The 10,601-nt window shown below is 42.1% G+C and overlaps 1 protein-coding gene across 3 annotated transcripts in view; it reads right to left on the reverse strand.

The window, feature by feature from the left end:
- Positions 1-10,601, reverse strand: part of rps15a (ribosomal protein S15a) — a 395,439-nt gene that overhangs the window by 150,302 nt on the left and 234,536 nt on the right. The window lies entirely within an intron of this gene.

Here is a 10,601-nt window from a genome sequence, read left to right on the forward strand (position 1 = left end):
CTCCTATCCTGATTTGCCATCTTTAAAGGTGTTAAATTGGACATTGATTTGAACTGATGAAGCTTTCCAGACTGTAGCGATACATTGTGAAAGAGTAGCACCCACCCTTCAGTTCCCCTTCATGTCAGTGCTTTTGCCATTGTTTGCAGTTCTGCACTGTTTGCTGCAAGCCGCTGGCTCAGCCGTCACATGCAATACAAATGCTCTCAATATTGTTTTGTACTTTTAAAATTAATAGATAAAAGATGTGTTTAAACTGATGTAGACAGATTTGTATCATACAAGGAGCTATCAGTTGGTTGCTAACTTCATTCACTAAAAATAAGCATCTACAACCATGCTACAGGCTCTGTGGAACTTTATTAACATGCTCACACACTCACAAATAATCCGAGCATGTTTATACTGGTAAAATGTATATGAACGTACAGCTGAGGCTAAAAGGAATGTCATTAGTGCACCTATTTCAGATCAATTATAATTTATCCTCTGGGGTACCATGAATGGGTTTGTCAAGTTTAACAGAAATCCATCCAATATTTCCATAATTGAAAATCCATCACATCGTTGTTGTATCAGTCTGTACCAAAGTGGTGAGTTTACAGATCGACATTTCCATCCCAAGAGCCAGGCTTGACTAAAAACCCAGAAGAAGGGTTTTATTTTGAACCAGCTGCAGGAAGTTGTGCGTTCCCAATTATAGTGTTTAACCGAAGCAAAAGGAGAAGAAAACCGATCAAGAAGATTTAAGAGATGAAGGAAATATGTCAAAGAAGCAATAAATGCCCAAACAAACACACAGCAGCTTAACAATGACGGAATAGTGAACTTTAAAAAATAGCACTTTGTCTCCTGTCAACCGCATGACCACACGCGCTGAGCCGGTCAGGTCACGGTGATGTCAGTGCCACATATAAGGGCAGCGGATCACCATCGTATATTGGCTCTGCTTGGACGCATGGCCATCATATGATGGGTCAACGCATAACCCACTGCTGTGAAGATCCAGGGGGAATACAAATGAGTGCGGCATAGCATGGCAGGCCATGATAGACCTTGGAATTATGTTATTTTAAATAATAAAGTGCAAGTGTTACGTAACTGGAGAACGTTTTGATGATGCCCTTTCTCTATTCAGCTCCAAATCATTAAAGTGAAGTCAGACATCCACAGTTTCTAGTTTGTTACAAACAGTGCAATGAAGAAAAACACTAAAGAGGGCATTTATTTGTACCACGACCACCATTGTTCAGACATGACTGATCTCAGTGCTGTAGGAAGAAAGAATAATAGCATCGCAGAGTGTCAGAGGTTGAAAGGCCAAGTGTGAGGGGAAACACAGAAAGAGACGAGGCAAGCATAAAATCCAAACTCAGACAGAGATAACACACTCTGTTGGGGGAATTTGAGTGTGAGGATGGAGCATCTGCTGCTGCCCACTGGGCCTCCCAGCTAGTGCAAGCAAACACACACACACACACACACACAGACAGAACCAAACTGCTGCTGATCCTAATGAGGCCGAGGCCTGCTGGGCAGCAGGACGGCTGCTCCAGCGAGTCTCCGGCTCTCTGATTCTTGTCCCAAAGCTCCTCACACGTCATCTACTGTTTCACACCCTCCGCAATGTTTTCACTCCGCGTTGTTTCCTCGCAGCTCGTCAGAGCAGCCTCACATTTACACACTTGACTAGACTGAACAAGAGTAGAACAGTCCTGGACCGAAGACAATAGAATGCTAAAAAAAAAATCATTTTTATTTCACTAAATTATTATCTAGATTGTTCGCAGAGTCATTCCAGAAGCTGGGATGATGGAGTAGGAGTTGGTGAAAATGGCTGCATTTGGGAGGCTGTGTGGTGGTTCGTTTCCCGTCTGCTCCAGTCCACCCAAGTGTTCTTGGGTGTGAATGTGTGTGAACGACGGGCAGGCGGCTCCTCAGAATGCGATGCCAATGCAAAACAATCCTCCAAAACGATTAAGTCAAGGCTTTTTTCTTTGACTCACAAGGGCCGACCCACTTTATCTCCTCCAAAGTCCAACTCATTCCGTGAGTCTCCTTCGCTCCCGCCTGTTCATTCACTCCAACTCCAATTTCCTTCTCTGTCTCAGAGTCTCTCCATCACCAGGAGGCTTAAGCCCAAACAAATCCATCTAAAGCCTTTGCTGGGTCTTATAGGAACCTATTACCTCTCATTTCAAACAACACTAATGGCATATTGACGTGCGTGCAGATTAACAGTGTTTGTGTGTATGTTGGGTGGGGAGTTCAAACTAATATCAGCGTATAATGTCATCCAACTTCGGAGTATCTTCTATCATTTCGGATTTCGGAAGGACCTACATTAGCATTAGGAGTATACCACCTGCATGTGGTGACTCATAATCACTTTGTTGCGACTGTTGATTAATCGTGGACTAACGCGAATCAGAATTCATCACAGATCTCAAAAAAACATACATTTGTCTGAGTTTATACAGACATTTATATATTTATTATAGAATTGATGAATTACTTAGCATTTTTAAATTATATATCGGACAAATGCATTGATGTATATTCCATTTTTGCTCGATATATTATCTATAGCAAATATATCTCCTTTGTCAGATGATGATTGTTGGGGATTGGACTATTTTTGAAGCGATAATATAACCACAGATAAATCCTTTATTTCAACCCTGTAAAGCTTATATAGTGAAGCGATCTACCTTTCCTTCTCACCCTCTAGTTCTGGATGTATGCGTTTGTGTGTCCTTGTGTGTCCTTGTGTGTCCTTGTGTGCCTGATTATTGTGAAAAGAGTTGCTTAAATTGCACTCCATGGTATTTAGCTTTTGTCCAAAGATTCCCCTTGGTGGAGACTCAGTTTTACCGTCATGGAAACACGTTAAGCACTGGCAATCTTTTTGTGTTGCTTTCCCTTGCCTGATATTCAAACCACGAGAGATGATTTAAAGCGAAAGCTGGTCATTAGTCAGAGAGAAAGTCGCCATTATCGGGAGCCAAGTAAAGCATATGACATCTCTTTCAAAGTGAAAGCCGCACACATCCAGCTGCAGCTCGGTTGTCCAGTGTTCTCATTAAATTGGGTCAAATGATAATGAAATTGCGCGTATGTGCGGTCTGGGTTGGCTGGCTCATTGCTGGCATCATTGCTCTGGTAGGGACAACCTTCTATTAATTCGATCTTTGACAAAGATGGATTGAAAGTCATAACGCCCAAAATTAGAAATTCCCATTTGCTGATGTGATTTTGCCTCAATATCTGAAAGATCAGCATGCGATTAAGCAGCAAATCATTTAACCGAAGGCACTCTTCCTTCAACGGAGAATACAAATTTGGCGTTGTCTTAGCAGGTGCTGTTTGTGCGCCCAGTACATGGTATGCCTCCCAGCAGTGCAGTGACTTAAAATCCACTTCCAAGCTTAAAGTCCAGCTGCGTCTCTTTCTGCCTGTTCTATGCTAGTTAGCTCCTTGAAAAAGTATTTCGTACCAATGATGTGGTTTGCTTGAAGGTTTTCTCTCGTGCCTCAGTTTTCTCTCTAGATTCTATTGACAATGCCATCAGCTGGAGTGGAGATTTTAAACTGCTTACAGGTACACATGCGAATGTCTAATTGTGCGTTGGCCCTGGAAACTGCAACATTAGGGAACTATTATCCAGCAGCAGTGTACATTTTACCTAAAGTAGTATTATAGTCTATAATCTGCTGGCTGAATTGATTGTATATTCTACTGCATATTTAAATCTTTCACTAAATACGATGTACATACAAGGCTGTGCAATTCAGCAAAATGTAATATGCAACACAAATAGATTTTCACATCAAAATATGTCTTAGTCTAGGTTGTTACTATGACAACAAGGCAGAAACGATAATGGGGAAGTTTTGCTCTTTCAGGCCCATTGGGAGGAACAGTAAACCCAACATTGACGTATCATATGGAACGACATTTGCATTCAATTAGAGATGTGTTTGTGCCCACCTGTTGAATGTAAGTCGAAATGAATCTTAGCTCTGAATCAATCAAAGTTGCAAACAAAGAGATGCAGTAGTAGAAAGGTTGCAAACAAGAGGTCAGATGTGGAGGCAGTTGAGGCTGGCTTTAGGGTCCGGTCTCTTGTTCTCACCCCTGTCTCGGTGAGTCAGACTACTGTCGACGCATATCAGCATTGTGTTTCTGCAAAAAATCTCACTTCACCATTCCTGACTCTGCTCACCCATCCAGGATACAAGGGAACAAGGAACGGAGGGTGAAAATGCAGAAACAATACCTGAGAATCTCACTCCGATAAACAGAGATCAAATGAGATTAAAGCAAAGTCACAAAATGTTGATTACAAGATTAGAGAATGCATTTTTTTTACAAAAAAGAACTCTGTGAAGGATCAGTTCGTTTGAGAGGGTCAAAAGCATGGTACGGGTTGTGGCGGCATATTGGTGTGGAGCAGAAAATGTAATTAACTTTTATCCTGCACGAAAATCTCACTGACAGCCGACAGTGTGAGCACATCACAAAAGGTCTCTGGGGAAATTGGAAGAAAGAAGCCGTTTTTCACATAAAATTCCACCAGTGAACTGCACCTTTTTAAACTTCCCTGGCAGAGTGCACACTGAAAGCACGCCGGCGCCAGCCGCTGATTGCGTGATTAGCTGCTGCCGTTCGTAAATCAGATGCTCATTACACGCAGATTGCGAATATAGAATAAATGCTTTCTAGCGTTGAATCATTACACATCCATCAATCAACTTTGTCCGTCAGCAGGAGCGAGTCACCAAAGCCCATAACACGAGTTAGTGTTCTGCCTCATTGCCTCAGTATGCTTTATTGGTTGGACAGTTTTATTGAACGTCAGACGGCAGTTATACTTCCTGCAGCTCAGTGCCCTGAAGCGCCTAGAAGACAGTAGATTGTACACTTAATGTGGACATATGGACGGTCTGAATGTACCGACATCGAACACAAACACCTGGCAAAGTAAATCTGTGAACAAAAAATCAGGGGATGAAAGCATACTGACAGTTTCTTTCATGTGTTTTCATATAATTGTATGTATATCTTAAAACTTTATTTATGGTTAAAAAAAACAGGCGCCAACTGGATTTCCACAATTCTTCTTTGTTAGCATGTAGCCTATTATATCCTTGTAAGTAAGGACATTTTGTTTGTTTGTTCCTCCTTTAGTTAGTGGGACAGACTCCTGCTAGCGCCCACGACAAAATGTTATTGCTATATGCTATTTAAGGTTCGTCTATATCACTTATTCAAAATGAATAAGCAAGTTTAACAGCAAAACAGTGCAGTCCATGCTTTCCTGAGCCGCATTTTAGGCTAACGCGTATCGTTAGCCACATAGCTAGATGTTAGCGACTTGATAACATTCAAGCTAGACTCTAGACAGAAATTGTCTTTGAATGCCAACTGCCAACACACTGTCTCAAAAACAAACGTTATCAGAAACATAAAATGGATGCATTTCACTCATCACGTCTTTGTTGGATGCCTCACCGGAGTGCATGGGCGCAGTCAACAATACTGGCAGGCGGACTCACTCGACAGCCAGAGGCGGGATTGTGTTTTTTGGCTCAATATGTTAAGTGACATTTTTTCCCTCTCTCTCTCTCGTGCGTCCAGATTTGATTTTTATAAAAATTTTTATCAAATATCGAACGTTAATAAATCCCTCTGAGGTCGATTGATGCGCCGGCCGTCAAAATCACGTGACCACCATTTTGGTGCAGGAAGAAGCAAGAAATTGGAGTGACTATACACTCCAATTGTGTTATGTAGTGTTCGGTGTAGTCATTTTTTTTTTCTTTTTGTTTTGTGAGTCAAAACAATGAGGAGACTGCTGAATGTGGAGCTCTTCATTAAGTAATACAAATGGTTTGTTAAACATATTTGTGGTTTTCACAGTAAAACATCACATTTTTTTCTACTCTGATTTTATGTTTTTTCTGTGATTTTAGGTCCATTGTGTTAAAATGAAAAAATAACTGTACGGTCACACATAGAGGTTGTGCTGAAAATAATGACACCAAACAAGGCAAGGCAACAATGGCAAAATCAAAAATAGTAAAAACGGCCAATTATACCCCAGACCCCAGAGGGTTAAACAGCAACTCACTCAAAAAATATCTAAAACTTAATTTTAAGGGTGGGATGAGTCCACCATCACATTATGTGGCCCAGAGTTCTAATTTGATATATGGGCTGAATACTACACTCAACAACTGGCCCATATCTTGTCTGCCAGAGTTGACAGTGCCACCTTTGCCACACCTGGGCCATGCTTGGTTCACATGCCTTATGCCAGTGCTGACTGAATGCCACCTGTGCCAGCTTCATGCCAAATCTGAGCCAAATGTCACTGCTATGTGGGGAAACTTCATAGATGATACGATACAGTTGAAAGGAAACAGATAGTTTAGTCCAGAGAATGTGACCATGTCATTTATGTACAATGTCGATATAAAACATCGAAGCAACAATTTAATTTCAGTTGTACGATTTAGTCCCAGCAAACATGCAAAATATGTTTGCATTACATCAATTCTGCAGATGGTGCTACAGCAACATGATAAACATAAATACACATGGTCATGACACAGTAGTTTATACTCACTGGACAATTCCATGCATCCTTGTACAAAGTGTTCCTATTTCCATATTTCAGGTTTTGGGTATTCTTCAGAACATTTTGTTGCCATTAATCAATGCTGCGTCATCATTTCTTATATGCATTTTAATGCAGAATTTTCTCTCTGAATAAAATGTGTTTCCCCAAAGGAGCACTGCATGTATTACATATTCAAAGAATATTACCTTGAATGTGGATTAAAAGTCATTGCTACGACATTTGCTCGTCTGTCTCACCGTGGCAACGCATTGCAAGTGATGTTCGCACGATCAAAAAGAACAGTTGCCTCACTGGTGAAATGTGTGTTTGAATGGCACCACACGGCAGATTTAAATGCATCAGTGTCCCCGTATAAGTGTCCCTGCTCAATAAGCCCTCCATTCAAACCAAGATGTGGGATGAGTAATGAGAGATCGGCTATCTCTGTTGGCCATTAGCCGTAGTGTGTGAAGTCGTTAGATGATGTAATTAACTCCTATTGTACTAGAGACGCTTCATTAGCAAACAAGTCGAAGACGCAGCTAGCATCGACGTGATTCGCCGATGACCTACATGGGAATGAGGAACTGAACCGGCTGTGTGGACGTCGTGCTTACAGCAAAGTGTGGCCACAGAAGCAGTCATGTGTCTATGATCACCTACAGAATGCAGATGAGAGCTTTCGTTTCCTCACTTCATATGCAGACACGGCATTGAAGACATTTATCACTTTGCAAAAGTGTTTGTACTGGTGCTTTTGTGATTCTCGGATATGGAAAACAATAAAAGAAGGGGGAAAAAAAGAAAAGCCTGTCCAGATCTCATGCATGCGTGCATCTATTCAAATCAGTGTAGCTTTTCTTCCTGTCTCTGGAGAACCAGCTGTCAGGGTGCAGGGAGAAGTGATTGGTGTTTTCCCTTCCTGTTCTTGTACTGGCCTGTCTGACGGGGTTTAGATTTGACGCCAGGGAGCTGACTGGGATGCCACCCATTTACATAAATAAACCAGGTTCTTTCATACGAGGGGAATTGGAGACGTTCCTGTGTTACAGTAAATCATAGAGAGGATCTATTTGTTTGTTTCCGTTGTATCTACTGTAGATGATAAATCATTGATAGCCCCATTGAAATCCTCCTGCCGCATGAATGTAATAAAACCCCCCGAACATCCTGGCAGAGTATTTGTACAACAAGCCACTCCTTGTCAAACAGCTCCCTGATGCCACATTGGGCAAGACACATGGTCAGAAGTCAGGCAGCTGTCACAAAATTGCATTTCCTAATGCATTGGCCAAATGTATTTCACTCTCTTTGGTGATGGAGCTGGCAAATCCGTGTGTTTATGGAAGCAATTAAAGGGTATCAAATGGACTTCTGGAATTGTTTACTTGTTTAACTGGATGAAGTCTTTCATTTAAAGATGACTAAAGTCTGTCACCACTTTAATTGTCACGTTTATTACAATTTAGTAGCAACACTGGGCAAGAAACATGAGCAGTCAGGCAATCATAAATATTATAAAATGCCAAACCAAACCTACCAACATAGGGCTTCTGAAAGAAATCAAAAATCGTAGGAATGCTTCTGCAGCAACAAGTGATGCATGCTGCAAGATAATAGGCTGTATTCCCAACAGACGTCCAAAAGATCATCGCAATGGTTGACTGGGTTGTTGTTCCTGAAGCTGAAGCGAATGCCTTTACCTTTTTATAGTGTGTTGGAGACGGGCAGCAGTCCAGTCTCTAATGTCGGGTTTGGACTGGAGCTATGAAATCAGCCGATGCTTGAAGGGAAATCCCTAGCGGCAATGGATCACTCTGGAAGCATTACACGTGTTCATGTAAAACTCATTAGCAATACAAACGGATGTGAGTGAACCCCTAATTCATCTGTGTTCTCTTGTCAGATAAGTACAGGTCACCTGACCTTCATAATTACACCATTATGACTTGAACCTTGAAGACTCCATTTTCCTCCAACATGTTTTATGTTTGGGAGCTCACACTGCTTCCGTGCAGTGTGATTTGTTTGATTTTGCCCTTGAACGTCGATTTTCTCCTTCTACCTTCTACAAGGAATGTGTTTGTGTTCATGGGCACATGCATGACACATTCTTGTGGTTTGTTTTTCGAGTGGGTTTTTTCTAACGCACTAAATAATATTACAAACGGGGACATGCTTGTTGACGGCTCCCATAGAAGTTCTCATCTTCCACAGATCGACAGTAAATTCCACCAGACAGCTCCCAAGTCACTGTATGTGACTTCAGCTGCATCTGCATGTAGAACGTGTGCAGCATTCATCGACCCCGTCGTCTGATCTCCCCACTGATAGATTATTGAGACCACGCAGCCGGAGCATGGTTGTCTGCCGCTCTGGTTCTTACTGGTGTCCTGTTGCTCCGACGGCCGACAGATTTGGTGTGGAGTTCATAGATTTCCTCTTGCGTCGGCTGGGTATGCAGATGGGGAGGATTGACCTGCTGTGACCTTGGAAGATTGCCCTGGCAGAGGACGACGGTGACCTCGGGATGGGCAGGACATGCTGCAATGCAGCAGAGCAGATCAGTGGCGCTGCATGCTCTCGCCCACACACACACACACACACACACACACACACACACACACACACACACACACGCACACACACACACGTACATTAACTGCAGCTCACCAATAAACACAAACACACATTCGGCACATAAATACTGTTAAACAGCAAAATGTGCACAGATGCACACAAATCAATAGAAAAACACACATACACACACGCTCTCACACACACACACACACACACACACACTTTGTCTCCCTAGATAAGCAGGAGAGGGCATGTCTTTATCATCCTGCTGCTGTCTGGCTGGCTGAAATGCACACAAACACCCACATGACTCTGCATATCGAGCAGTATGGAAACACGCACATGCTCACACACAATGGCTTCCACACCTCCTCATAGATGCACACATGTCCACAGAGGGAGAGTAACTATAGTTGCACACACACACAGATGTGGAAGTAACACATATGCACGTGGAAAATGCAAAATTTAATGCACAGCAGTATTTTCTTACTCGTGTACGACAACGGTCGCCAAAAATAACTTTTTCTCCTTTTTCTCTGCATCGAAGCAACAGCCTTCTTATCGAACACACGAAGCCTTTAATTCTTCAATGTTGTTTTCTTTCCCTTCGCTCTGCAACAACAGTTACTCCTTTACAGATAAGGCGATCACTCGGTTCCATCAGTCACCAGATCCCCCAGACGCCCCAGCAGGGCATCCCATAGGAGGGCAATATGTAGCAGCAGTGCCAAGATGTCTGATTTAAATACCAGCACAGCACCAACCCTCATTAAAGAGATTTTCTGGGGCAAAGAAGTAAACCCCTAATCACTCTGAGCAATCAGATCAAACCAGATCAACCTCGCTTTGCTTTCCTGAGAGTACTGGTAATACTTCAACCCAGTGGACGACCCAATACACACTGGTATTTGTGACGACCTTGTACTGACTTTCATTCTTTTCCAGGGTTCATAACCATACCAAACCATAATGATAATAATAAGGTGCCTTACTTAATATTAAAGGAGAAGCCTCCTGGATTTCCTTGTTGTCAACAAATCCCATGAAAAGACTAAAACCAACAATGAATCCTGTTGACAAGTATTGAATGTGTAGCTAGAGTTTGATATATGGGATTCTTCTGCTCCTCACAGCTTCATTGTTGTTCTGCAGCTATTAAAAGCGCACCACTGAGTCGCACTGTTGCCGCCGGTTACATGTTCCTTTATTATCATAAACATGGGCATTGTAGTTTATTTTGAGCCTGCATATACTGTCCCGCTGCTCACCAAGATAACCAAATGTGTATTAATATGCTGCCAAAAATACAGCGCCCAGCTGTTTCAGGAAATGATTCAGCCTTTTTTTGTTTTTTGTTTATGAAACTTTATATTTATGACCTTTCTTTCAAGTA

This window comes from Eutrigla gurnardus, assembly GCF_963514095.1.
Source record: "Eutrigla gurnardus genome assembly, chromosome: 3".
NCBI classification, from domain to species: domain Eukaryota; kingdom Metazoa; phylum Chordata; class Actinopteri; order Perciformes; family Triglidae; genus Eutrigla; species Eutrigla gurnardus.